Here is an 18,014-nt window from a genome sequence, read left to right as displayed (position 1 = left end):
ACCAATCCGTACTTTCATTGAATTATACCCGACTACGGTTCGTTTCATACATCCTGTTCCATTAGGAAGTCTCCCCCCCGACCAGCTCTTTACAGCAAGAAAATCCGATACCAACAGTGTACATAAACTGAACTACCCCGAGAATATTACAACGACAGATCATGTGGCGCTTTGTCCTCAAACAATACATTTGTCCCGTGTATCTTCAGCCATCAGACACCCGGACGCGGAATGACAGGTGGGCGTCAATAACACAAGGAACAAGGTTTGTTTCATATCTTTTACACATGGAAGGGGACCGGAAGTAACCCCACCCCTGCCCCACCCCTGCCCCACCTCCGCCCTCACACGCAGGCGTAGGCAGTGCCTGTGTCATGGATCGTCAGTTTCACGGCCAGATCGATTTGCAATTTCCCTGATTTGTCCTTGGATCACATCAAATCACCGAAACATTGACAATGAGGACGTGATAGTTCGGATTAACAGGTTGTTCGTACGAACAATCCACACAAAATGGTTGGTCGCCTGTTATTACAGATAAATAGAGCCGTGAAGATCCGGGGTAGAATAGGTCTTCAGCAACCCACACTTGCCGTAAAAGGTGACTATGCTTGTCGTTAAAGGCGACTAACGGGATCGGGTGGATGCATGTCATCGTATCCCAATTGCGTGGATCAATGTTCATGATGTAAATCACTGTATTGTCTGGTCCAGACTCGATTATTTACAGACCGCCACCATATAGCTGGAATATTGCTCAGTTGGGCGTAAAACAACAAACCAAAACCAAAACAGATAAATAGAAAACTGTTTTGAAGCTATTCATATGAGTAGTTACTGTCTGGGGTTCACAGTCTTGATATTCTTTTATTGTGAATTAACGTACATGTATATCATATGAATGAATTTATTATCAAAAGATTAACTATGGATGACACCATATATGACAATGTAATATGTTATTATCATCATGAAAACATAAATCAAATACATAATAAAAGTTATGATTAAATAATGATATATCAAATGGTTGCTTATCATCATCATCATCAGAAAAATAATAATAACCACAAATACAGAAGTCTAGGAGGGACAATTATAGAAAACATGAATTAATATCATTCAAAAGTAATTCCGACTATATCATACGCATGTGTTTATAAATCCATATAAATTAGTAATGATACTAGGTAAACAAACCCACACACCCAAAAACAAAACACACCCAAAGGCAAGTCAAGCGTTTACTTGAACAAACATGGGAACAAAATAGCGAATTGTCTCAAATTACCTCAAACAAAGAAGCAAACAAAATACAAAAAATGAACTGAAACATTGTTCCCCTGAAGTTATGAAATAGAGATATCCATGCATTCGGAACACACCAGGGAAGAGGAAAACTAACCTCGGATATTTCATATTACCTTCAATTTGGAAAACAAGTTCTGCTTTCGTTCTGCTAATAACTACGAATCAATATCAAATATGTCATTTATCGTAATGAAATATTACCAAAAGTAGCATGGAAAAAGGTAAAATATTTTCAGTAATTCTTACTGAGTATCGTTCTTGCTTCACGTTGATCGACTAGTTCATGAATGTTGTAACTTTGTTTTCATTGTTCGCGAAGAGGCCCATAGCAACGTGACATCACATGAAAGCATTGGCGATACATGTAACGTCATCCATTGTACATGACGTCGGAAACGCTGTTTATGTAAAGTCGTTTCAAAATAGGCCAACGGGGCTAATGTCGCCGCATGAGATCAGAAAAACCATAGATTTCTACAATTTCTCAGAAATTAAAACTATGGGCAACATTAAGTGTAACCAACTCGCAACGCGGATTAATTGTCCCTCGTGAGTTCGTGAGCACCTGGATTCACTCGGGACAGCTAATGCGTATCTCCTCGCAGCCCGTGGGTTATTCCCTAAATAATTGTTTCGTTAATTAAACATGAAGTTACGTAAATATCCGTCCATTGTCATGAGATCAGTTACACGGAGACATTGATCAGGGAGCCTCTGCAATACGCAGAACAACACTCATTGATTTCGCGAACACCTGGTGTCACCACTGATTTTCAGTGATCCATTCATATACTACTCAAAAGAAGTTAAGGATCACCCGATTCTTTCATAATGGTAAAGTTACACCAACACATACTACTAAAAAGAAGTTAAGAACCGATCTTTCATATTACTATAGTTGAACTTGGCATGATATGACAGATTAACTGTAGTAATATAAAAAAAAATCAGGTGATCCTTAACTTCTTTTGAGTAGTATATAATGTTCACACCTGTTTTGCTTTAACGCCCCATGGACTGGTTATTCTAGGACGTTGACGTTCTATTTTTCATGTTTAACGAAATACACGTAATAAGTACTCCGCCACCTTTATTGAACGTAAATATGTATCCTCGAATGGCAGACAATTAGTTATGGAAAAATATTGTTTATTTCAGAGCATATGGCAAAACCTGTGAAAAAAATTCCTTTCTTGAAATTATGTATCGCGAGTATCACCTAACAACCGCCATAAACCCATGACCGTTACTAACAACAAAGAGTATTAATAATACAGCTATCAACAGTGTCGTTATTATCTCATGGTTCGCTAATTACGATCCCATCGGATGATCCCGAGGCCCGACATGCGCTGTAATGTTATCACATAGGCGAGTCACGAAATCTGAAAATTTGTCCCGATAAGCCAATTACGTCACATAGATGGAAAATTCTAAACCGTTGCCATGGCGATTCAAACAAAATGGCGGTGAAGGCGACTTTAGTTAGTCACAACAGTAGCATGTAATGAGAGGCTATTGATCTAAGAGACAGTGTAGCGAAGAAATGGATCACGGACAATAGTTGTCAATACCACGTGTTAGAGCGATGTCTATAGGTATAGACGGATACACAGAGTAATTCATTTCATGAGTGTTAAATGGATTCCATGCCACAGAACTAACTATACCAATTCGTGCGTCGTGATTGGGATAGCGTATGGCACGAACTAGAATATATTGTGCGCACGAAAGTTACAAAGGATGCTAAAGCCTTGTTTAAGTGCAATAGGTGGAAGGTTTAGTTGTTAATGAATGTCGATTAAGTTGCCGGGTGAACAGGATTTATTAGACAGACCTAAATACACATTTATATTCAGATATCTGATGGAACTTTAAGCTGACCCTAATTCAAATAATCACTTTTCCATACATACAACTTTCTGGGATAGCCTCGCAATCAGAATAATCTCTCGGGCAAAAAAAAGTATACACCCATGTTTGATGGTGGCCAATGATGAAACAAATAAAAAATGGTTATTCGATGGTGATGTATTCGATACCGGTACCAGAAAGGGGTGTTTTGTATTTTGCAGTATTTAGGCGACTATTTTCACCCCAGCAACGTTTGATAACGTTTGTTATTTTTGGTCAAATCCAATTTTCAAGTGTATAGTTTATTTTGCCCAGGAGTTTAATTCTTTGAATTTTGAGTTACATTTTTGACGTATTGCCCTATTATTTTCAACGCGACTATGGGATTTAACAATGTATATGTTTATTAATGTATTGATAAAATTGCGTTCATGAATGTGTTGCTTCAAAGGTAGTTTGTAATGAATGGTATCACCATACTAAAGGGACAATGCCAACATGGTATACTCACACCAACAGACAGAGAAGCACTGGTCTTACAGATATGTGTGACAGTTATTTATGTTGACCAGCTAGTGGTCAGACATATGAATCACATGACACAGAATGCCTTACAGTCCATAAATTCACATACAACGTCAACGCCAGAAAATAACCAGTCTCGATTATCTACCGAAACAGATTCCATAGAGCGTAAAAGGCAAACAAGTGTTGAAAATGATATGAATGGATCACTGAAAATCAGTGAAGACACCAGGTGTTCGCAAAAAGAGGAATCATGTCTGTCCTACGGGTAGCACCAGCCCCAATTAGCATAAAAAAGTAATTGTATAAATTTGATATATTGTCTTTATTTTCAATTTCTGTTCTCGAAATATCCAAGCCACCGAGATACATTTAGTCAATACATGACCTTTTTGATACAGTTTAATTTTTGAAAGACAATTTAGGAGATACATTTAACATAAAACATAAGTGACTGAACACATCGAGGGTGCCTTAACTGTACATATAATGGAGTGAGTGAGTATGGTTTTACGCCGCTTTTAGCAATATTACAGCAATATCACGGCGGGGGACACCAGACATGGGCTTCACACATTGTACCCATGTCGGGAATCGAACCCGGGTCTTCGGCGTGACGAGCGAACGCTTTAACCACTGGGCTACCCGACCGCCCCACATTTAATGGAAACGACACGATGAGTACACGACTATTTCCGGAATTTATATTCCATTATGTTACCTATCTACTCTAGATTTTTCTGTATTTAACACTGCGCTGACACTAATATGTTCATTATATTGGCAATGAAATATGGCGAAATATAACACCAACATCCACTCCCTTTGACGATAGTAATATGTCGAATTTGATTCAGAAACCGATATGCGGAAATTAACTGTTAATTTGGCAACATCACCTGTTGCAGGGCCCAGCTAATACTTTTTACAACCTCAAATGTCAACACTTCATATGACGTCATTAAGGCTACGTCATTTTTAAATGTCATGTCTCCTTGTGCTCTTAACCCATACGAACAGCCACGACTTTGAGTTTATATGAAAGTGAGACACGGTATAGAGTAATACATATATAGAAACGTGTGACAGAAAATATCCATGGAGACAGCAGGAAGATTGAACCTACACAGTATTGGGATTGCTTTCTAATCCAGCTACATTGAGATGGAAATGGTTGAAAAAGAGGAGAAACAACGGTTTCCGACATTTTCTGAAAAAAAACACACCGGGAAAATAAGTGATACCGCACTGCAAATAGCGAATTGTAATGAGTTTGAAGGTAATCTAACTCTGTGCAGAGAATCAAAATGGTTACTGTTTTTTCGAACTACGTGTTATATCGCCTTTCTCATACTTGTATGGAACTGTGAAATACGCAAAACAATATTTTAAAAATATGTGATATAGGTATACATAATGTATATCTGAAAACAGATGGTAGAATGTATATCAAACGAGATACGATTCGTATTTTCAGATACTAAAGCTTTTAATACTTTTTGTAGATTTTGTAAATAATTCAATGTTTACAGCTGAGATACATGTGTAAACAGTATATGCTATGAACAAACGAAAACGTTGTGCTGAGATACATGTGAAAACAGTATATGCTGTGAACAAACGAAAACGTTGTGCTGAGATACATGTGAAAACAGTATATGCTATGAACAAACGTCAACGTTGGTGCTATATAAACATGTCAATAGAAACGATGCGTCAAAAGCGCCTAGTAACTGTCCATGTTCAGGTGGAGAAATAATACATGCTTATGAGTTGCAATGACGTCATTTTGACATCACATCCGGCATCAACATGTTGCAATTTCCCGCCAACAAACAATTGGGAGTCAGTTGAAATAGTTATTTCATCAAGACAGTTTGCATCATAACGGTATTAAGTTGCATGTTCATTTGTTGAATATCCGCGTAGTTATTTGGAAATTATTCTTCGAAAGCATTTATCTTTATACACCAACAAAGAGGGTGATGGGCTGGGGTTTAATGTTAGTGATGCTCTGTTTATTGAAAATATTTATATATTTAAGGATACAATATAATAAGTGATACACGGATATTTGCCAGGTATGTTCATTTGTGAAAATACACACTACATGAACTACATACTTCTGTTCAACGTCTTACATGCCCGTGTTGTTCATGATGACAAAGCCTGTGATGTGTGCATTATGAAAATACGGTCTTACTGCGGTTTGCAGTTTCGTAGCAACTTTCAATACCAATATATTTGATTCGTATTGTTATCATAGTATCTCCTGATTCAGTGCAAGATTTAGAAACTGGCAATTTCATCATAACGCCTTCTGACAACGTAGAAATTAATAATGAGTGAACAGGAGAAATAATTCCGTTTTTCTGTTATATTTTGAAAGAACAACAGTTATTTTGTTTAAGAGAATATTAGTTATTTTGTAGTCGATATCTTGCTTGTGCTTTTTGTTATTTTACTTAAAGCTCATCTTAAAAATGAGGTACATCCTTCATTTATGTCATTAAGTATGGTTGTACGCAGATAATCTTAATAAACAATTGTTGAGATATGAATAAACTGTAATGAAAATGTGCAATTAGATTTAGGGCGTTGTAACCAGAAGTTGCCCTACATTCATATTATTTCTAACAAAAGCTTTTGAATACATGTATGGTCTATTTACCAAAGTACGTGTTGGATGTACTTTTCTTCACTTGATTAGCATGAAAATAACTACATTCGATTTCTGCTTATAACCTTTTATCATAAGGACAGTGCATATGCGGGATGGAGCTTATAGACATAAACATTGATTACATGGAGGAAAACAGAAAATCGTTACTAGGTAACCAAACAACACTGGGTACATGAGCTTGGAGTGAATTTGACCAAAGATTCTGTGACATTTGAAGGAGACTTTTTGCTCGAATGCGAGTTGTCTACTATGGCCATAGGGTGATAACACCGCCAATAATCGTCTTGACATTATCAGCCTTGTTGTGGTTAAAGGGAAGTCCCACGAAATGATTGAACGCATGAACATTTCGTTTTATGAACGATATTCAACGATTGTTAACGATTTTTCAAATCCGTTTAAAGTATGGAAAGGAGAAACGGAGCTTTAGATTATAACAGGTTGTTTCTAAAGGTATTAACATAAAGAGCGGCTAGGATTAAGAGTGATAAACAATCTATCATTTTCTTACAAACATAATACATATGTGCTCGAAACGCTTATATAATGCAACAGATTTCACAAGAATCGTCCCTGGGATAAACATTGACTACCTGTTGATTCTCAACATATCTGATACCGTCTTCATTTAAACATTGATTATAAACACATCGCTAACCAACAACCCTGTGTGTATACAAGAAAACGTAATACTCTGTATTCAATCTGCATATCTTTATAAAAAACAAACATATAAGTTAATATTTACCTTGGTTCGAACACATTCTCCTGGCAAAGTATCCTCTATGTAAATTTCCTAAAGTTTGATTTCAGCATGAAGTTATCCATAAAATCCACAATAATCCGATAGAAGTAGAACTCGCATCCGTTATACTATTGAGTTGTCCTGAAGAAACATATTGGCGATATGAATCCCGTCCGATGTCGTCTGCTATCACCCGCGACTCTATGACCAAACTACGCCTGTGTGCCTCCGCGCTTTCTCTCTCTAATGAGTCCGTCCTTTTCGCTGTATAACCGTGCTCGGATCGATGACATCGTTGGAAGATGGCTCTTGTAAACAAACGTATCTAAGTCGGACTCCAACTGATGGCTAGCGCCACTATTATATTGATTCCGCCCCCTCGGTAATCTCCGCGGATTCCGGAAATTGCCGAACACGTCAAGACTGAAGTTGACTTCTGTGACCCGTGAAGGACAGATGCTTTGAATAATCAGATTAGAATATGTGAGAATAGCTTATAATTATTCTATTGGACATCCATGGCCTTCTTGAGCCTCTGACAAAGGCAAGCTGCTTTCGTTCATGATATGTATATCTTGGGTGAGTGACCCGTGTTTAACGGAACCCTTATTAATATGTATGAGGTTCAGCGGTAGATATTACTGGTCATACTAATAGTTTGACCACTGGGCACTTACTGTGGATGACTTTCCGGCGGTTTATGGTCGTAAATAGGACATTCGGCTCCAGTGGCTGGTGTTGTTTTCAAACTCGATGATAAACTTATGCATATACAATGTATATAAGAATAAAGTTAATAGGTACAGCATCTATGGTGTCCATAATGTAGTCATTGGTAGAGGGAGCGTTGCCTCGGCAATATGTGATTTATTTGAAATCGTCGTCATCATCGTCAACATCACCATTGTCATCCGCATCCTCATCGTCGTCATCATCATAATCATCATCAACACCGTCGTCGTCGTCATCCTCATCCTCATCATCATTGTCACAATAACGATCATAATACTGCCAGAAACGACTATCAACAATTGTAGCATGTCATGTAGCAAAAAACGTATTTTATATCTGGAATAACATGTTATTTAGCTATGTTTATTAATACATATTAACATTTTAAAAATAACTATCAATATTCATTCATCTGTGTTTAATATTATTTTCCGAGTCAAGGCTGGGTGATTGTAACATTGCCGTATCGCGACACGAATCTAACCCAAATGAACTCAACATTGATCGAAACTCAAGCACTGAATAAATGTGTTGGTTTTACGTTGAATATATCTACTTAGCATAGCATTTCCTACTAGGGTCCCATGATGTGAAGTAATTTTAATGTTGACTTATTTCACTAACGTTTGTTCGTTAAGCGATGCATCCTTTTAAGGGCAGTGTTCACACGGACTATTGCAATAGACATATGCGATAATGCAATTGACATGACAGCCGCGGTGTATAAGCCAGGGCTTCACCTGTCATTTAGCAGTATTGATCGTTGTACATAGAATGACGAGATCGCACCAGGAACCATTATCACTCTACCTTTGGTTTACCGGCCCTTGAACGAGAAGAAAGGGTCGAAGAATTAGGCGCCATTATTTGTCGTACACCTGTACGGAGATGCGAGATGGGGTTAACAATAGCAGGCGGTAAACAGCATGATTGGGCGTTAACAAATTAAAGTATTTGATGATGAATAGCAACGCGGCGTGGAAACATGTTATACCTAGAAAAAGAAGGTGACATGTGATGTTCATATTGAGGTTTAAAGTGGTTCAGGAGAGGTTTAAAGGGGTTAAGAAGAGGTTTAAAGGGGTTGAGATGGATTTAATGTTGAAGGAATGGCGACTGACAGGTGACCTATAAAAATGGTTGGCCGCTGGTAAGCAAACACTCAGTCAGTGATGTCCTTTTTATCAACCAACAATGACTCGTCAAATCTGACCAGGTTTAATGAAAGAATTGATCTTTTCTTTGGTTTCTCTGGAAAAAGAGGCCGAGACTGACTGGACAGTGAATGTCAGCAACGGCCCTGAGGCCAAACTGGGTGACCTACAGAGAACTGGTCATTCTACAACTGCTGCTACTACAACTGCAGCTACTACAACAGGTGCTACTACAACCGCTGCTACTACAACTGTTGCTACTACAACTGCTGCTACTACAACTGTTGCTACTACAACTGCTGCTACTGCAACTGTTGCTACTACAACTGTTGCTACTACAACTGCTGCTACTGCAACTGTTGCTACTAAAACTGCTGCTACAACAACTGCTGTTGCTACAACTGCTGCTACCACAACTGCTGCTACTAACACCGCTGCTACTGCAACTGCTGCTACTACAACTGCTACTACTACAAACCCTATACTTATTCATACATAATAAAATGTCTACTACCTCAACTACTATTATAACTACTACTACTACTACTACTACTACTACTACTACTACTACTACTACTACTATTTACCGATTAAAATAAAAAATGCAGCAAAGAGGGTTTGGGTGATCCTGGCACAGTCAGGCTGGTTAGGCACATCATCAGGGACTTCTCCCAGGAAGCGCTTCCTGGTCACACCCGCCAAGAACAGAGAGTGTGAAGACTCCCCAACACTGCAGCCTTCTGCATTACCCAGATTGTCAGAAGGGCTGTATTCCTGGTAGCAAACCCGGGTACTCTCCCAATGTCAGTCAACAGATTGGGAGGTACCAAACCTAAGGCACCGAGAACAATGGGGAGTCGGACAACTTTGTACTTGGGATGCAAGCGTGACATTTCGAAAGCGAGGTCCGCATATTTGACATGTTTTTCCTCAATCTTGTCAATCACATTAGTGTCAAAAGGGAGAGAAAATTCAACGACATAAATGATTTATCAAAAAGGACAAGATCACTTTTGTTGGCCTGGATACGTCTGAGGCTGTAAATGGGCCTATTCCAAAGAATTTTGTATTTATCATTTTCCATGACGCCCTCTACATATTCCGGGTCGTACCATGGGTGGACCTCTGTGTCCAAACAATAAACATGGCGAAGACGGTAATAAAATGATCGCGCCACACCATCATGTCGTTTAAAAGACTGTGTTTGCGCCAAAGCAGGGCCTCCACTCACAATGAGTTGGACAGTCTCATTATATTAATTACATAATCTACATTACATATTTACATTTTGATGCAAAATCACACATTGACGGTTTCGAGTGGGAAGTGACCGGTCCTGAGCAGCAAACAGAAAGCCTTCTGTTTAACTTTTCAGGCCAGACGACCGACTTCATCCAAGCGAAGGACTCTGCGGGATTGCTGACCCCCTCAACACACTGCACATAAACTCGATGCAGTGTATTATTATTATTATTATTATTATTCATCCTACTACCACTACTAATACAACAACAACTGCCCCTTACACTACCACCAGTACAACTACTGCTACTAATTCTAATACCACTTTTACGACATCACCACTAATTATAATAACACACACAGACACACACAGACACACACGCACGCTCGCACGCACACACACACAAACTCCTCAATGGACACCACACATTGTAACCACGGGGAAGTTAAGATTCGAACCCCGTCACGTCATGAAGAACAACATGACCCTCGAACCACACTACGTAATGCTACCGTTACAATACTACCGTTTTTGCATTAATAGCCTTTCACTTATGTGGCACCACTTCTATTGCACTTCCGCTCTTCTATCAACATGCCACAGCCGAGACAGTGATGATAGTCCCTACAAAAAAGATGGCTTTCCCTACCGAGGACGCCTACATAGTCTGCAGTTGGTACCGTGTGTGCTGATTGAACACCCGATTAAAACAGAGCATTGGCCTCGTTACCGACGACAAGGTGTACTTATGCGTAGTGCTCCTTGATAATGGAATAACGTAACAACCAACTCGCAATAGAAATTAGATGTTTCAGCAAATTGAAAATGGATCATCCCTGTCCAGACACAATGGAGCTATTTGCTCATCCCCGCACAATGACAGTTTTGTATGAAGCCGGGACATATTTCCAATGACCGAAGAGTTCCGAATATTGACGAAATCTTCGCACAAATCCCCGGATGTAATATCGGTATTGGGTGAGGCCCTATCTGGCAATGTGGCCCCTCGCCCCGACAGCCGTCTCGTTGATCAATAGCGTTGCCTTAAAGTCTTGCGTAACAATGTCCCGACTTCTACAAACAAGTCCGCCCGGAGAGCGGAAGGTCCGGGGTTCGATCCCCGGCCGCGTCATACCAAAAGACGTTTAAAGATGGTACTTGTTGTTACCCTGTCTGGCGCTCGGCATTAAGGGGCTAAAGCAAGGACTGGTCAGCTCGGAGTCAGTATACTGTGTCTGAGTGGGGTATTCATGTTAAACTGCGGCATGGTATCTCAGTGGGCAAGCACTATAAATCGGCATCAGTCCGGACTAGTACAAGCAGCCACACACACACACACACGTGCATGCACGTCGTTATATAAGTGTAATAATCCTGGACGCGACGTTAAACCCAATTTCACCTCACCTCTACAAACGACGTCAGTTCGGTGACCCATCACACGTATTAGGACATCTTGATTCTGAATTTGTGCAAGTGAAATCGAATTTGATTTATCGTTGAAAAAAGTAGTTGTTTGTGACATGCAACAACATTGTTTTGGTCCAGGTCGTTTAAACCTTTTGTTGTGTATTCAAATAAGCTTTTGCACAACAAGTACCCGTGAAGATCTAGGTTAGAATAGGTCTTCACCAACCCATGTTGGCCGTAAAAGGCGACTATGCTTGTCGTAAGAGACGACTAACGGGATCGGGTGGTCAGGCTCGCTGACTTGGTTGATGCATGTCATCGTATCCCATTTATGTGGATCGATGGTCATGATGTCACTCACTGGATTGTCTGGTCCAGACTCGATTATTTACAGACCTCCGTCATATAGCTGGAATATTCGGCGTTAAATATCAACAAACAAACATTACAAGTACCCGTTCTTCATTACCTGTCCCGATACTCACCACGGAGACCTAAATATATCTGGGTTTATTATCGTTGATTTCAAAGATAGGTAAATTTTGTTTCATTTGAAATAATTAATATATGGTTGTCTATCTGTTGTTTAACGCCACATTCAGCAATAGTCCAGTTATATAACAACTGTCTGTAAATAATAACGTCTGGACAAGACTATCCAGTGATTGACATCATGAGCATTGATCTACGCAATTGGGTTATGATGACATGCCTAAGACAGCGAGCCTGACCACCCGATCCGTTTGTAGCCTCTTACCACAAGCATTGGTTGTCGAAGACTAATTCTAACTGGAAGGATCTTCACGAGGCATTAATACACGTACTGAACAAAAGTTAACCTTCTTTAAAATATTCGGCCTCAAAACAAATAACATGCCATTATCATATTTGCTGACTCGTACACTTTCACTGTAAATAATTACATTAACGAACCTTATTTTCCCAAGACAGTAAGCCAGGATTTCGACACTGACATCAGTAATTCCAACTTGTCTTGGACGTTGGCTGGTATTTGTCACTTCCTCATTCCCCCTGTTCAACAAGCTAACGCCGAGCACTACCCGGGAGCGAGCAAGACAGATAAGCCCTAATATTGACTATAGGAATTATAGCCATCGTTTGGAAATTAGTTTTCGATCCTAGCGACAGGAAAATAGTCTTTTATCCCATTAAATTGAACACTTAATGGACAAGAGAAAATTGCAATTCCAAGACAGAGATTTTCTTTTGCGATCTCGGGATCCTGTGATTTTTCATTGTAGAAATGTTTGCAGCAAGAGCAGTCCAGCTCGAGAAAGACGTTGTACAATGACTTCCTGATTCTTATACCTTTGATCAAGTTGGATTCAGCTGTGCTGGCACGGTTCAATCGAAAATGGTGACCAGTCTTCAAAGTGAAACGAATTTGTGTTTTTTTAACTAATCTGTATTTTGAAGGACGTGAGAAGCTGAATCACTTTTGGAGTTGAATAACAGTCAGCTTACCTTGATCAGAAGGCTAAAGCGAATTTGTATGCTTTTCGCATGTCTCAAACCAATTCTCCCACGTTTTAGAGATATACCAAAATGTCTGTTTGAATGAATAGCTTTGAAACAAACAAACAAACACACATTTATAATTCGGTGTGGTGCGACACATATTTGTTGTCATCAATATAGTTATTTTATTTTTGTGATAGTTACTATTATTACTATTAACACAGTTAATTTTCGTTCATATTTTTGTTTTCTTATTAGAAACATTTTCGCTTATATTTTCATTTTCTTATTTCACACATGCAAATAAAAAATTTAAAACCTAAATCGGACCTCACTTTCCTCAATACAATTTTGGATAGGAGGACCTTATTACATAAACCGTGAACCTTTTCATCGTAATTCATATATCTGTTCACTCACAATCCGCCTGTAGAACAGTAAAATGAAACTAGCAGCACGCATTACTGAAAACAATTACATCTCACCACAGCAATAGTGGAACTTTACAAATCAAACATATCAGTAACAGAATGCACTTAGCACACCAGGTGTATCATGTATAGCGTCATGTAATTTGCTGCACCATTGTCTGATTGCTGCTATGAAGGCCTAAAGTGTTTTGACGCCCACCACTGTCTGATTTCTGCTGTAAAGGCCTAAAGTGTTTTGACGCCCACCACTGTCTGATTTCTGCTATCAAGGCCTAAAGTGTTTTGACGCCCACCACTGTCTGATTTCTGCTATCAAGGCCTAAAGTGTATTGACGCCCACCACTGTTTGATTTCTGCTGTAAAGGCCTGAAGAGTATTGACGCCCACCACTGTCTGATTTCTGCTATGAAGGCCTGAAGAGTATTGACGCCCACCACTGTCTGATTTCTGCTATCAAGGCCTGAAGAGTATTGACGCCCACCACTGTCTGATTTCTGCTATGAAGGCCTGAAGAGTATTGACGCCCACCACTGTCTGATTTCTGCTATGAAGGCCTGAAGTGTATTGACGCCCACCACTGTCTGATTTCTGCTATGAAGGCCTGAAGTGTATTGACGCCCACCACTGTCTGATTTCTGCTGTAAAGGCCTGAAGTGTATTGACGCCCACCACTGTCTGATTTCTGCTATGAAGGCCTGAAGAGTATTGACGCCCACCACTGTCTGATTTCTGCTATGAAGGCCTGAAGTGTATTGACGCCCACCACTGTCTGATTTCTGCTATGAAGGCCTGAAGAGTATTGACGCCCACCACTGTCTGATTTCTGCTATGAAGGCCTGAAGTGTATTGACGCCCACCACTGTCTGATTTCTGCTATGAAGGCCTGAAGTGTATTGACGCCCACCACTGTCTGATTTCTGCTGTAAAGGCCTGAAGTGTATTGACGCCCACCACTGTCTGATTTCTGCTATGAAGGCCTGAAGTGTATTGACGCCCACCACTGTCTGATTTCTGCTATGAAGGCCTGAAGTGTATTGACGCCCACCACTGTCTGATTTCTGCTGTAAAGGCCTGAAGTGTATTGACGCCCACCACTGTCTGGTTTCTGCTATGAAGGCCTGAAGTGTATTGACGCCCACCACTGTCTGATTTCTGCTATCAAGGCCTGAAGAGTATTGACGCCCACCACTGTCTGATTTCTGCTATGAAGGCCTGAAGAGTATTGACGCCCACCACTGTCTGATTTCTGCTATCAAGGCCTGAAGAGTATTGACGCCCACCACTGTCTGATTTCTGCTATGAAGGCCTGAAGTGTATTGACGCCCACCACTGTCTGATTTCTGCTATGAAGGCCTGAAGTGTATTGACGCCCACCACTGTCTGATTTCTGCTGTAAAGGCCTAAAGTGCTTCGATGCCTGTAAGCATTACACTATCAATTAGTTAAAAATAATCACATTTTTAATTTCTAAAGCATACTTTTCAACAACAAATGTGACAACCGATGAAGACATCACGTCCGGCTCCCATCACAATGGAGACACAATAATGATTCCGGTCCATTGCGAATATTAATGATCTAAAACGGCATGATGCCGCCATGTTGAGCCGGGACTCTGTTATGTCGTGCTCGCTGCTCCCATTTCCGGTCTGTAAAGAGGAAATGAAGATGAGAGATGACGTCACGGAACAGTGGGACATATGCCAGTCCAGTGCGGAAGTCGCTTGCAGTCGCCGTCACTGCATTTCATATTGAGCAGATATGACCTGACTGTCTGACACCGTTAGCATGCGTGATGAAAACAAGATGGCTTTGGTCGGGGATAATTCGTAGACACAGGGTTAACATGTCGTGGATTTCTCTGTGTAACACATTTCGTATTTAATTTCATCGACGAATCTTCCCGGCTCACACGGAATTTGTTGAGCTCTATTCATCGAACACATTCTTAAGTTCAAACCTGGATGTTACCACAAATTTGTCAGGGTCCTGTCATATAACTATTTGGTAACTGGGTATGAAGACAAAGCTAAATATAGGCATATATGGGGGAATACAAAATGGTATTTACTGTGCAAAAGGGCGAAAAGTATATTTATAACTTTCCCTGAACCTCTATATTCATGTTAACAAGTTCGATGGGCAATATAATTGTTTGGCCACTGGGCAACTTGAAGTGAAAATATATGTTTTGGTACGACGCGGCCAGGAATCGAACCACCGACCTTCCGCTCTCCGGGCAGACGCTATATCCACTGCACCACGGGAGCGGTTCGTAACTCGTGAACAATATAAGACCATATTTCACACGATGAAGGTTATAATATGAAATGTTAAAGAGTTTGGATAGTAATGGGAAGGTAATCTGGGTCACAGGAGTGTGTATGTTATTATTTGCAACAGGCTTTTCTTACGTTTAGTGAGTGAGTGAGTGAGTTGGGGTTAACGCCGCTTTTAACAGTATTCCAGTTATATAGCGGCGTGTCAGCTTAATGTGGGAGGAAAGCCCGAAGTGATGCAGGTCTCAGACGTTCACCACTTCGGTGAAACCCACGAGCACGGGTATGGTGCTGACAAACCTAGAAACATAATCGGGGCGAACCGGGATTCGAACCCACAATCATAGGTTTCTGGCGTGCCCAAGGGACGCAACTCTGCACAGCGAATCGCGGCGCCTTAGACGACTGGGCCACCCGTGCCCCCTTTCTTACGTTTAGATTTCTGAGCATTTTCGTAATTCCAAGACTGTCACAGTAGACTGTCAGGAAGAAGTGATTGCCCTCTTTAGTCTAGTTTTAAATCTTTGTTGGATACAGAAAAATATGTTTCATGATTATTTAACCAATTTAACCAATTATTAAACTGGCTAACTTTTATGCTTAAAGTGTAATATTGACGTTGTAGAAGATGAATTTCACCTGGTGTTAGTTTGTCCAGCAACTTATCTCCTCTTACTTTTACGTATATGCTAAAATTTACTAAGAATATTTTATACCAAAAAATAACAAAAACATTAAAAGTTTTGCTTTGCTCTTGAAAGGAAACTAGCCGATTTGAATGGTAAACTATCTATTTATTTGTTTATGTCAGTTTGTGCAGAAAAACAACATACCGTATTCGACGTAATACCGTATATGGTATAAATAAGAAATAGGGGGCTCTTATTAGAATATAATTTTAGTGTGAAAGATTATATATTTCGTGGTTTATGCTGACAGCCTGAAATGATACAAATGAAGAGTCTGTTTGTATTATGCACGACAGATATATTTTCCAGAATTTAATTGCCCGTAATTAAGGGTGCATATAACACACGAGTGCGTATTATACACGAATAAATATGACTTGTGTACATTGATCAGTCGGAAGGGGTGCTAATTGGGATTGTTCACTTGCCAATATATTAACAAATATCGCCGTAGGCGCTTATTAGAGCGGGGCGCTTATTACGTCGAATACGGTATTGTACAAGCATGGATTGTGTTCTTGGCTATAAGGCCTTCTCACAGAAAAAAAACCTTGTCTCTTGTGTCTCTTGTCTCTTGGTTATGAAATATCTGGTAAGGAAATGGTCTACACATATCTAACCCCATATTACACGGCCAAACATTAGCATACTGCAGATTGTATTATCAGTCAAGTATCGAAGTACCATCGTCTCACGATGGCTCGCACTCTTGAAGCCAAACGTTCACCACGACCGTCACTTCAAACATGACCAGGTAATGACACTAAATTGCCTTATCTTGAAAGGCCTCGGAAGCATACGAAACACACACGCGAGCCTAGTTCTTTTCAAATCCCAGTTAGATCATTGTCGATACTGCGCTAAGGAACGCAAGCGATGACGTCATTCTCTGACGTCAATGTCAAATGCCAGACAAACCGTGGGCCACCTCCCTAACAGCTATACATACAAAGTTTACATGTTTCTGTGTTCCATGACCGATGATTAAGACATGCAGAATGAATTGGAATTAACTTTTGAAGTATCTGGCGTAGTTTGCAGGGGAGACCATCTGTGTAGTGACTTATGAATAATACTTATAATGTTCAATCATTGGTTCATGATCGGTTAACTGTTGTTTAAGGGATAAACAAAGAATTGACCACATGGCATAACAGTATTTTAAATGAACCCTATATACACGAAGCGTGATATGAGGGTATCGGTGACCCAGTCTGTTCGCTGTACTGAGTTGCGGCTTTTGGGCGCGTCGGGATTCTTCGATCGTGGGTTGATATGATTCTAGGTTTGTCAGTACCATAACTTTGCTCGCTGGTTTCACCAAAGTGGAAAACGTTTAAAACCTGCATCTCTTTGGGTTTTCCTCCCACATCAAATTAGCAAGTCGTGAAATAATTTTAAAAGTATTCAAAGCAGCGTTAAATCAAACTCACTCACTCACTCACTCTCAGCGTTGTCTCCCTCATGTTTGAATTAACG

At 40.1% G+C, this 18,014-nt stretch overlaps 1 protein-coding gene across 3 annotated transcripts in view; it reads right to left on the bottom strand.

Moving 5' to 3' along the window:
* The window catches only part of LOC124133690 (cyclic nucleotide-gated cation channel alpha-3-like), a 237,658-nt gene that overhangs the window by 83,826 nt on the left and 135,818 nt on the right, over positions 1-18,014 (bottom strand). For 2 of the 3 annotated variants that reach the window (XM_046498158.2, XM_046498160.2), the window contains exon 1: positions 7,122-7,347. The exons of the other annotated variant lie outside the window; for it this stretch is intronic. The gene's annotated coding sequence lies outside the window, so the exon portion shown is untranslated. Of the gene's footprint in view, positions 1-7,121; positions 7,348-18,014 lie in introns of those variants that run through there. 3 annotated transcript variants of the gene reach the window in all.

Source organism: Haliotis rufescens, unplaced genomic scaffold (genome assembly GCF_023055435.1).
Source record: "Haliotis rufescens isolate VD_foot unplaced genomic scaffold, xgHalRufe1.0.p SCAF_7, whole genome shotgun sequence".
Classification (NCBI taxonomy): Eukaryota; Metazoa; Mollusca; class Gastropoda; order Lepetellida; family Haliotidae; genus Haliotis; species Haliotis rufescens.
Note: the sequence above shows the minus strand (reverse complement) of the source record. Positions and strands in the feature narration are given on the sequence as shown.